Raw genomic sequence first — 12529 nt, 5'->3', positions numbered from 1 at the left:
GCCAGCGTCCCTCTGGATGGCAGCACAACCCTACGGTGTTTCAGTCACTCGTCCCAGTTTTGAGTCATCAGCACAATTGCTGTTGGTACACTGCCCCATCATCTATTAATGAAGATGTTAAACAGTGTTGGCTGCTATGGGGTTCATGGAGATCCGATGCTCCAGACCCAGGAAGCCACCAACCTTCCCAGAGAGAGAGAGAGTCCTGCAAGGAGCTGCCTTCCAGGGGGTCTCTGGCTGGTCTCCCAGCCGCCAGATAAGCCTCAGCAAGCGGTGGCCGTGGCCACAAGTGATCAGCTCTGATCAGTGATTTCATCTCAGCAATTCCAGCTCTGCTTGCGAGGCTATCCCAGGCCTTCTCAGGGACAGAGAGACAGGAAGTGTCACATGGCAAATTCCACAGAGATTCCTTTATTATCCAGCAGCTCTGTGAAGGGAGCCAGGAACGACTGCTACCTCCAGAACTGGGGAAATACTGGGGTTTTTATGGGGGAGAGCAAGGGTAGTACCAAGGGGGTAAGACCAGTGTGTTACAAAGGATTAACATGGGTACTATGGCATGGTGGGATAGCTCACCATGATAAGTGGGCCCACCTAAGGAGCATCCTTACAGGAGGGTTGAGATAAGCTAATCACAGCCCACTCAAAGGACATCCCTCCAGGGCAAGGCCATGGGTGGAGCCGGGGCAGGCCCAGGGGCCTCCACAAAACAGGACTGAATGCAGTATTCACTCACAGCATACACCAGAAGTTTCTGGCCTCCAACTAGGTGCCACACTCCTTAAGACCATCTGGACCTGGCCATTCAGCCAGTTTTTGTTCCACCTCAATGTCTGGTCATCCAGCTGGTCATCAACAGCTTTTCTATGAGGATCTCATGGGAGACATTGTCAAAGGCCTCACTGAAGGCCAGGTAGATAATATCTGCTGCACTTTTCTCATCTGTCTGGTCACTCAAGTCATTGTAGAACTTTATCAAGTTGGTCAAGCGAGACTTCCCCTTGGTGAAGTCATGCTGACTACTCCTGATTGTTTTATTGTCCCTAATGTGCCTAGAAATGGCTTTCAGAATTTGTTGCTTCAGAAGTAGTAAGAAGTTGATGACATCACACCAGCAAGGCAAGGACAGAGCAAGTTGTTTTCTGAGCATCTGGAGGAAGCACTTGAGATAGCAGAAAATGATGTTCCCAAAAGAAGGATTTATTAAGGCGAAACAACAAATACAGGATTCCTTAGTGGCCTTCTATACTGAGTGTTGAGCAGTGGTAGAAGGGTATCAGGCATAGATTTGAAAACCAGTGTCTGTCCTTATCAGAAAGCATTAAAATTTACAGCAGACACCAGTTCTGCAGACTGGAGGGATAACTCACAGTTTGAAATAAACATCCCAAATATTCAATGTATTAAATGTTGTCTTTGTGTAGTTCCATATGAAAAAGAAGCTGCAGAGTTAAAAAATTTATTTGGTACAATTAAATTGTAGAAATGAATAAGCTTTTGTTTCACCATAATCCTGTTGGAATAATTAACACAGAGGGGCACTTTGTCTCACAAAGTTATTTTAAAAATTTGAGAGTGAAGATGAAGTAAGTCAGAGGAGCTACCAAATGCAATTCTACATGTTTTCTCTGGTCTGGTTCAGTATGGCCCTGGCTGCATTGGGATCATAAGTAACCAAAGCAGGAACGAATGACCATAATACACTTCTTCACTGAAATGAACCCATGACCTTGTGTCCTGTAATAATGGGGTAAATTTTCGCCACTCATCACATGCAACCAAAATTAGCTAGATATAAAATTTACTTTTGATAAAAAGTAGAAAGAATTATACAGATTATTTATGTGGTTAATCATCTTGCATATCTGTTTACTCACTACTCGTGCATCTGTTTACTTTGTTTTCAGACAAAAGCAATATAGGTTTGCTGAGCATTTTGTGACCTATAATTGAGAATAATGCTTAGCTGTAAACAACAAAAATTCCTTATTGCAAACTTGACTTTGGTGTAAGGTGTAATTTTATAGCTTTATAGTGATTGTTTCACAGGTAATTTCACTCCATACAGATTTGAAGTAGTTCAAACTGATGTGCTGAAGAGACAGCACTGAAAATTGTTTGTATCTCACCAAAACACTGGTGATACATCACACCTGTCATCATATCCCCAGATGTGCCCAATTTCTGACATATAAGATGGGGGAAAGAAAAAAATATATCTATTCAACAAGATCCAAATAGTCTGGTCTACAGGTTGTATCCATCTATTCTGGGAGGGTTTTTATTTGTTTTCTTTTTTCTGAAGAAAAAGTTGTGATTGCTCACATCAACTGCTCCTGCCTCAGCATAGAGAGATGAGAGATGACTTACATCTTTCTACAGTGATTTCGGCTGTAGCCCATGAGGAAGATACTTTAGCCATCAATGATGAAAACACCTCATTAATTAAACCCAGAATTAAAAGGAAAAAAAAACCCAAAACAAGAAAACCCCAAACACCCAAATAAATTATTCTAGTTCCCAAAGTCACAACGTTGATTTTCTACACTAAAATTCTTGATCTTAGTTATGTCTTTAGTACAAAGCTCAAAAGAAACCAGAAAATCAAGAAAAGACATTAAAAGCTTTCTCATACTTCACCAAGTCCAAGGCTAAAAGGAGTGTCTCAAAAATATATAACCATGCACAACAGGTCAAAGACATCTACAAACACACAAGTGCTGCAGATAGATTTTTTTTTAAGCACATGGAATTATAGAAATTATTTTTCAATAGATGTTGATAAACTTAGCCATGCTTAAGCCCAGGAAAAACAGAATCATTTAGGTTGGATGTGATCTCTTCAGATCATCCAGTCCAGTCCCCCTGTTGAAGCAGTACAAGGCAGTTCAGAACCACATCCACTCAGGTTTTTGGATGGCTTCAGGGATGGAGACCCCACAGTGCTCCTGGGCCAGGGTTCATAGCACCCCTCAGAGGTTCACAGCAGTGCACGCTGGGCTCTGCTGCGAGGTTTCTGATGTGTCTGGAGCCTTGTGCCGGCGCAGAGCCGCAGGGAGCGCGGCTCGGGCTCCCAGGAGGGTGGGAGAGGGAGGCACGGGAGCACTAGAGAGCGGGACAGGCTGCGGGGAGTGGGGAAAGGGCACTGGGCAGGTGCCGGTTCGCTGTCCCAGGAACGAGCGGGGACACGAGCGGGGCTCCCTTCGCACACTAGGCTTGACTCTTGTCAAGGTCTGGTCATATTGCTGAAGGGAGGCCACTTCGGAAGAAGGGGATGGGTGTCTGTCATCGCTGATGTCACAGAAAGTGATGCAGAAAATGAGCATTTCCAGTGACGGAAGGAGGTGCTGAATGGCCCGGGAACATTGTGCATTGGGAACAGAAAGAAAACAGAAGAGTTCGGACTGGGGAGTCGAGGTGCCGTGTCAATGGAAAACGGGCCAGCAACAGGCAGTCCTTTGCAGAGACGGTGCTGTGCACTTGTGTAAAGGGCTGACTTAACTCTTGCTGACCCAACAAGGCCATTGGTGTGCACAGTAAGGTTTGTGGAGGTTGGCCTCTGCACTTTGTTCCACGGTCCCATTAGAGCTTCCACTTCAGAAACATGGAGCTGAAATCCTACTTCATCAGAGCTTCAGGAAGCCTATATAAGGGACTGTGGGAAATGACAATAATGCAAACCAGTCTAAGTGATCTGCTTGGTAGGAATTTGGCAAGCAGAATCATGCTTCTTCAGAGAGGTCTTTGCCACCAGCTATTTCTATATATTCCTTTTAAGTCCCTGTAGTTTTGCCTCTGGTCACTGCAGAAAGCATGGCAGACTCCCGTACATGTCTTGAACCGAATAACTTATCAGCAGAAAGAGGGTAAAATGAACCACCTTGGACTAAAATAAGAAGCAATTGAGAGTTACCATGCCTTTATGTATCTACGTATCTAACAATACTGTTGAAAGGCCTGCAGGCTCTTTTCAGGAAGGTGGAAACCACAGAAACACAAAGATAAAACAGACGTGTGCAGAGGGGACTGAATAGAAACCTGGAAAACAAAGAGGGAAAAGAAGACAAAATATCTTTCAGGGATCAGCAATCAAAATTGAAAGGGCAAAAGGATCATGCTTATTCCTGCCTTTATGGTTCCATCAGTGCTTTGTGACTCTTATCACTGTAGGTGCCAATTTATTTTTGGCTGGATTTCCTGCTGACCTGTGACTCCTGGGCTACCAGGGACATGATGTGGACCAGGCATCTCTTTTGGCAGAGGTGAGGAAAGGTGAGGTGTCTATGACCTGCTGCTCTTGCCAGCAGATTTCGTTCACACAAGACTGAGATGGAATGATAAAGGGAATCCCTGGCCACAGCAGCTGGGAACTTCTGCCACTCTGGGGCAGCCCAGGCTGGCCTCAGGTCCACCCACGTCCAAAAGAAAAGATTCCTTATTCAACACTTCACGAGTGAAGCACTGAAGCCTGTGCTGCTTGTCCTCTGCCTTGTACTAGGGGTGCCAGGGGTGCAAAAAGCATCCCAGCCCTGGCAGGGGGCTTAGCTGGCTGAATCAACTCCATGAACAGCTGAGAAATGGCTCCATGACTGAACTGAAGCTTCCAAAGTCCAGGTTAATAATGCCCTACCAAAGATAGTATGATTCCCTCACCACACCATCATTTTTCAACATAAAAATAAAAAGACAGAAAATACTAAGTAATAGAATTTATACTAATAATAGTAATGAAGAAATCATTCCATAAAGTAACAGGAATTTCTCCAGTATCTATTAGAGCCTGCAAACTAATTTTTCATGTGCTAAACTATTTTCTCATGAATCTTGTTTTAAGAAAAGTAACAGAATAAGGATTTATTTGGTGTTCTTTATGTACTTTTCTTAAAACCAGGCAAAAAGGAAATCTGGTACATGATCTTCCAGATTTTTATTTCTACTGTAGCCCTTTGACAACTTGGCATGAGAGTATAGGTTATTTGTCTGTGTTTAAAGGTACTCATTGTAAAGGATGACAAAACAATTTTATTTTCCAGATTATCAAGAGTGGTCTACTTGGCCAACATTAGTCTTGTGTCTAAAAATAGTTTGGAAATGCTGTTCTTGCAGCAGGGCAGCAGTTTTTCCCTCAAATCTACTTCTAAATGTTTTTTATTAGCTAGTTGTTTTTGTTTTGTTTTGCTTTGCTTTGTTTTGTGTTTTATGCTTTGTTTGGGTTTACCGATGGTTAATGAATCTTTGAAAATTCTTAATCTTCAGATTCTGTCGCCTGACAACGAATTCTGGAGCAGTGACTTAGGAAAAGCAATAAGGTGTTCAAGCAAGCTGCTGTCCCCGTAAAGTAAGTGCTTTTTGAGTGTATCTCATAATCTTGTAGCCAGGTATTTAGATAGACTGTTGGAAGCAGTGAGTGGACAGTGCCCTGTGGGGTTTCTGGAACACCTCTGCATATCATACCATAGCCCCTATCACAGCCGGGATCAGTTGAGAGCCTGGGAGGGAGTACATTCTCTGACATTCAATTGCAGCATTCAGACACATTTATGTGTGCAAGTGAGAAGACTGAAGAGACTGGAGGTGCAGAAAATGGAAAATATTGGACAAACTAATGAGCTGTTGCTACAAGTGAGTCACCAAAGGAGGTTGTCACAGAGTGGGATCTGTATTCCATTGGGGAGCTCTATTTGAAGTGTAACATCCAAGCTTTTGCAGTGACATCCCTAGGACAGCTTTGTGTTGTCCTGTAACATTCAGTTGTGTCCAGAAAGTTCTGTGGAAAACTGATCATCAGGGAAGATGTGCACAGCCCTCAGGCTTGATCCAGATTTTTTGAAGTCAATGAGAGTCACTCCATGAACCTGGCTGGCCACATACCCCTGGGACAATAGGGGTCCCAGCGGGCTACTTTCATGGGAGTCATGGCAGTAGCAACTGCTTTTCCTCTGTTGCTACTAACTTTTAGTGCAAAGGATTCTGAGAGAAACAAACAGCCTATCTGGGTTTCTCTCGGTCTGCAACAGTACTTTTTGAATGGCAATTCCCTCCCTGAGTATGGAAAAGAGCAGCAACATTGACATTACCTTATGATTCAGTTTCCCATTCAGCAGATGTAATTTTCTGTTTTGAGATACAATCATTTTGTGTCAGAGAAATGAGAGATGGCATAAACTTAACCAAAATACTGGAAACAAGCAAGCATGAAAGTTGTCTCTGGATCCAAGTGTTGGAGACCTCTGGTAGGCCCACCTACTGTAGAAATTGTAATTAATAACCAACTCAACCCTGCTGCCTCATCCTAGATTAAATGCTTGAAGATTAATCACAATCTGAATCACTTTTTTTTTAATTTTTACCTGATCTGTAGTGAGATTTCTGACACGTGTGGCAGGAGTATCAGGACTGTGATATGCAAAGAAACTACATCGGGGGGTATCTTTGTGACTGAAGGGTTTGGTGTTGGGACTGGTAATGATGAGGACTCAAAGTGGTGCAACAACAGAGCTGTGCACATAAAAAGGGAATGCGTAAGCCCAGTGGTTCCCTCTGTTTCCATGTATAAAGAAGAAACACTGGATCCCATCAGCACAATTGTCTTTCCAGCCAGCTCAGACAGCTGAACCTTCTCTGCCTCTCTGCTGGATTTTCCTTATGAGTTTTGAATGTAACAGGAAAATGAAAACCATTATTCTTTTTCTTTCGCACACTGTTTTCTGATCCAGCTACAACAGTTCCTTGAAAATCATCCAAGGGAATTCAATCCTTCAGCTTACATGTTGTTATAATTATCAGAGTTTGACTCTCCTTGCCTCCCTCCATCTCTTCTTGTTTCTCTGGATACGGGATCTATAAATTAGAAAGAAGGGCAGGTGTAACTGTTGCTCAGTAGTTTGCTGTGACCTTAAGTAAATAAAATTATTATAAAAGATACTAAAGACTTATCTTTGAAAAATCATCATTTCAATGAGACTACCTATGTGCATTAATATGCATGTTTGTGTTTATATATGTTTGTATTAACTTTTTAAATTGCAGTCCATGTGACCCACATGAACTGAGATGATAAATGTTGCCATCCCAATGTGGCAATTCTGTTGGCAATAACATGATCTTTCATTGCTATGTTGCTAAGTCTCTGAGAAGAAAATTTATATCTGGGGTTTGTTATGCCATACACTGCATAAATCACTGTACATGTCAGTACCAGGTAACCCTCCTAAAGACCTAAATGATAATTAAACATTTATTCAATCTCATTCTCTTTCATGGTGGTCATTGACCCCCAACCTTTCTATAAAAAAAGTGTTGCACTCCAGGTGTAATTGCTTCTTTTAAAACAAAAGCATTCAGGGCTTGTGCATAGTGCATACTCTCTTTCTGTAGGTGATTATTGCCATGCTTTCGTATGAACTCACATGAATGATGTGCTTGCTGAATACTCAAGGCTCCAGTCAAGAATGAAAACCTGATCTGTCTGCACAAATGTGCCCTGGCACAGCCTGCTTGGAGTAATCCTGGATTGAAAGTTTGACCTAAGCTTATTTACCAACTCCAGACTCACTGTGAAATTCCAGCAGATTGATGAGTCTCCCAAGGCAAAGTTTAAGTCTGACAGATTACTGACCTTCCCTTGAAGTCTGAATAGAATATGGAGTCACACTGGAATAGCTCAGAGGAAGAAAATGGGAAAGGAGGGCTGAAAAGAACTAGGATGAAACTTCAAGGCTTGTAGGGCAAGCAAGGCTGTAATTTCTTCACAGTCCTTAAAACCAATTGATTGGTCATAAAAGGCTTAAGACCATGCTGCTTACTGAGACTAACAGAAGAATAAACTTTTATAAACTAAAGAAATGATCAGAAATTTTAATATATTTCTATAATTTGCCAGTATCCATATTTTCTGTCAGAAGGAATGTAGCTGGGAATCTTCAGTGCAATATCTGTCAGGAGACATGTAGAATTTATATGCAAACATGAAGGCAACCTTTTCCAGAAAAGGACTTCAATTCCCGTGTCTTCCCAAAATTTTTTTTCTTTTGAATGTAGAAAGCTATAATATATCAGATCTATCAGCTCTAGCCTAGCTGGTAACCTGAAAGTGAATCCACATTCCTTGCTTGCTGTCGAAAACCTCTCAAATTTTAAGTGCACCCCTGAAGAAACTAGGAACAAAAAGCTAAACCCCTGTATTTCTAGAGGTGAAAATGTCCACTGTTTGTGTTATTATTACAGAGAAACCATTTTCAACAAATGATCACAGGGTGCATATTCTTGAAATTTATTGCACATTCAGAACTCACACTGGAGAGTGGAGCAGGAGAACACTCCTAGAAACCCCGAAAAAGCTTTTCTGCTTAAAAACTTTCAGTGGGACTGTGCTCAGGAGACAGGGGCTGGACCCAAAAAATGGGTGCTAATATCTCAACTTTATCCATGAGGCAAACAACTTTAAATGTACACCTTGCCTAGACATATAGAAGATAAAATCCATTAACTAAGATCTTGTAATACCTTGAAAAAATACAATTGCAATTCTAGTAGGTGAGATTATTTGCTATCAGGTCAAATATAAATTTTCTTCTCATATATTTGATGTGTACAGCTAAACATCCAACAAATCTTAGCCAAATACAGCTGAAGAAGTACAAAAATTAAATAAAAAAATTCTGCAAAGAAAATAGAGAAGATTTCATATCTGGACTGACAGCTACCCTAGCACTTAATGTTTCAACAGTGTGCAAATTAATAAATATACCTTAGGCTCAGAATTTTGCCATGTTTCTTGATAGACCCAAAAAGCAGCCATATAGTAAACATTTTCTTTTTTAATCCAAAATAATATGGAGTGCAGAACAAAACCTTCCCTAAAGCAGTTTTTGCAACTGTTCTTTAAAAAGTTTGCTGGGACACTCTACATGCATGAGACCTTGCAGCTGTCCAGCCAAAGGGTGCTCAGCCTTAAGACTTGCCAGCCAAGGTTCATATGCTACTAACTAGGTCCTGGAGATTCTTTGTCCTCCAAGAGTTGAAGCTGGTGAGTTCCTGAAGAGAAATGTGAAGTATTTAGAGGTCTAGAGTGAGAAAGGGAGAAAAAAGGGTGCTCAACTGCCCTAGCAGGATGGTTGGGATTTTCACATGGATATGAGACCCATCTCCCAGTACCCAGAGATGCTGCATTCTTTAGGCACAGTGACTGCTTATCCTAAGTCATTGCTTGGGCCAAGGACTCTACCTGCCTTCTCCTAGGACTAGTTTTTGTATTCCAGTGTAAAGATGAAAAGAAGAACCTGCCAAAGGACATGAAGTCTTAGTGGCTTGAGCCACCGGACTCCACTCATTGACTGAATAATTTTGCAAGGCAAGACTAGTACCAGTGTTAGCCTCAGGGCTACATTACACTCCATAAAGACATTGTGGGAAACTCATCCTGGCCTGGCTGGACAGAGCTAGACACTGGGGAGGCATTGAAGTATCTGAGGGGAAACCTGTCTGCATCTTTTCCTAGGTCTGCCAGAATAAACAAAGGGATAGATGTCAGTTATGTGACTTGTACGTAGGGCAAATACACACTTAATCTTCAAGTGAATCACCTTTTTTCACACACAGATCATCAGTGATCCCTAGAAGAACAGCTGCTCAGACACATTGGGCCCTGGCCTCAGAAACCTCCCACACCAATGTCATGAGTAAAAAGCTATAAAAGAGTTGGTCTGCCAGACTGGAGGGTCAAATAGCAGCCTGGAAGGGCTTGTAATAGGAAAGAGTGTAGCTACTGATGTTCATTCCTCTTTCTTAATAGCCTTATGCAGATGCAAATAGTTAGAATATTTTTTTATGTAAAAGCAAAAACTAGGTGACCCTCACAAAAATTTAATAATTTCAATTACACTTTCACATTGCTGAAGTATGTGCTTCAGCTAACAATCTGCTATGATTTTATTATTTTTATTATTTAAAAGTATATATATTGGAAAGTATCATCTCCTGAAACTCTGATCTAGAAAGATCTGCCTATTATCAATCTTCTTCAACAGAACATCATTATTTTTATTTCCTTACCAGGCAGGGGGGAAATGCATTATTTAAAATATTAGTAAAAAAAGAGCAGGAATTTACCGGTTTCAAACAACAACCAGTAAGCAAAACAAGCTCACTCTTTATCACATGCCATCAATTAAATGCATTATCTCATGCTTGGTGTTCAGCTCTCATCTACAGAAGTTGTATTATTACTGTCTTTATTAATAAATTTTAGCAAAACAATAAGCCACAGAAATAGTGTCTTTATCATAAGAGATAAAAGCATATTTGCAATCATGAAATTTCAGGTGGGCAGGCTCATATTTTTCTGCTCTTTATAAAGGCCAAATTTGATTTTTAATATCTGACATGTCACTTTGTTTAGCAAAACAAAATATTCTTTTGCATGTCCATATGTGCATGTGTCTGGCAGTTGGACCCTCCATGTTTGAATGTGTTGGCCATATTTGATAAAGTAAGAAATTGTCTCAAAGTTTTTCTCTCCTGCAGGTTGCACAGAGCAGCCAAGATGGAAGAAGACCCATCTAGGCCCCCTCTGGGGAAGGGCTATGACTTTCCTTGGGTTTTCTGCACAGCCCATTTCAAAGAGGACAGAGCCACCATTCCCACTGACAATTCTCACAGGTCACAGAGGCTTTTTGTGTGTTGTGTATTTTATCCTGACTCACTGCAAAATGAAATACTTGCAAATGGCCCAATAGTGTTAGCTTTCATTGGAGATGTACAAAAAGCCAATCGATACCGAAGCAGTAAGAAATTTATAAGGGCTGGTTGGTCACCATGGGTAGCACTGACAGAGTGTTTATCAGTGTGTGTGCCTTTATCATTAAATGGGAAAAGACACTTTAAATTGTATACACGGGTACCTATAGTTTTTCTCCTAGGGTGCCTGTGCAAGTATCTCTTCAGCTACTCTTTCTGAAGCTTATAAATTACTTTTGAACTGCAACCTACTTTACCCAATTTTAATAAAGACACTTGGGAATACCATTCTGCATGTCATCTTACTGCAGGAGTTATCATTAGCAGAATGAACCAAAATAGTCAATTTAAACAGAAACTAGATATGTCAAGAGTTCACATCTGCTTGCAGCACTTCGCTTGTTTCATTAAATCCATGAAAGATTTAAAGCAGGAACTTATCTAATAAGGCACCTTCTGCAAGGCACCTTGCAGAAGAAACATGATAGCAAAGGCCAGAGCATTTCAAGCAGAAACAGGACCACTGTTGAAAGTAACTGACTTAGCTCCCAGTATTCCTGGTCCATATACAGTTATTAAAGCAAGTAGCTCCTTCTCAACTGACAATATTTCTATGTCCTTCTTAGCATTTGAATGGGAAGGAAGAAATAATTTAGAGGTATTTGCAAAACTGGTTAAATGAACTCATGATTTTGAATGTCCCTCCTATATATCATATGCATGGGAATACAGAAGACAGGAGCGGAACAGTAAATAAAGGAATACTAAGGATTTCTGCCTTGAACAGAAGATGATGCCTAAGAACATGATTCTGTACAGTAGTGCCAAGTAGTAACATCCTAAGAAGTTTAGTTTGAAGGTGTGGTAAGATTTAGTTCTAGAAAATAATAAAATCTAATTGAAGGATAGGTTGGAACTGCTACAAGAGAAGCTCAATCTGAAAAAAAAAACAACAAAGAACAACCAAGTCAGAAGGGCAGTTCTGAAATTAAACAGTGCAAAGAACCAAATACTATCCAGCAAAAGTGTTGGTATTTAGAAAATATTTGGTGCAAAGTCTGTTATTCCAACCATCTTAAATCAGGTGAGGATCTCAGTGTCTCATACCCTCACTGCTGTCATGTCCTTTCTTCCAGCACCAGCAAACATATCCTTTTCCACTGTTTGCTAACATCATTTTATTGCTCTGTCCTTTGGATTGTGTCACCACCTCTACAAATCCTGACTTTTTTGTCACATTAAACACACATAACTCACTTGGACTTTCAAAGTCCTTCACAGACTTCTTACTCTTGACCTGTTATCTGAAACTGGGAATCCAAGTTGCAGCTCTAGTCTCTGGCCAGCAAGTGTGCTCTTAGGCTTTTAAGCAAGCATTTTCAAGCAAGACAAGGTGATTAATGGCCCCAGTGAGCTCAGAAAAACACCATACCTTGCTCTAAACTGAATACTTTTATTCTTGGAAAAGGAAGGAAAGGGAGCTGTTTCCTCCACTATTTTATTCTGGAAGACAGCTAGGTGTGGCAGGCAGCCAACTAGAGACAGGTTTGTTAAAAGCACACTAACTTCTCTAGAAGGATGCTTTTTCTCCTGAGTCTGAAATTAGCTGTAGTTTCAGTCAAAATACTATTGCACATTAGCCAAAATCAGCAGCAGAATGTGTATTTATACAGCACATATGTTTTGTGTATATATTGATACACACACATATATACATTTACACAGACAGACAGTAAGCTGTAAAAACACTGAGGCATAGGTCTGTTCAGTGGCAAAAAGGCTCTGAGATGAT

General features: G+C 40.9%; 1 long non-coding RNA gene across 1 annotated transcript; it reads left to right on the top strand.

Annotated features, from left to right (window-relative positions):
• The first annotated feature begins 4183 nt into the window (after positions 1-4183).
• Positions 4184-11008, top strand: LOC134042509 (uncharacterized). Its single transcript, XR_009933055.1, has 3 exons — positions 4184-4262; positions 5257-5338; positions 10525-11008. It is a non-coding gene; the product is annotated as an uncharacterized LOC134042509 (long non-coding RNA).
• The last annotated feature ends 1521 nt before the right edge of the window (positions 11009-12529 follow it).

This window comes from Cinclus cinclus, chromosome 1 (assembly GCF_963662255.1).
Source record: "Cinclus cinclus chromosome 1, bCinCin1.1, whole genome shotgun sequence".
In the NCBI taxonomy this organism is placed as follows: Eukaryota; Metazoa; Chordata; class Aves; order Passeriformes; family Cinclidae; genus Cinclus; species Cinclus cinclus.
Note: the sequence above shows the minus strand (reverse complement) of the source record. Positions and strands in the feature narration are given on the sequence as shown.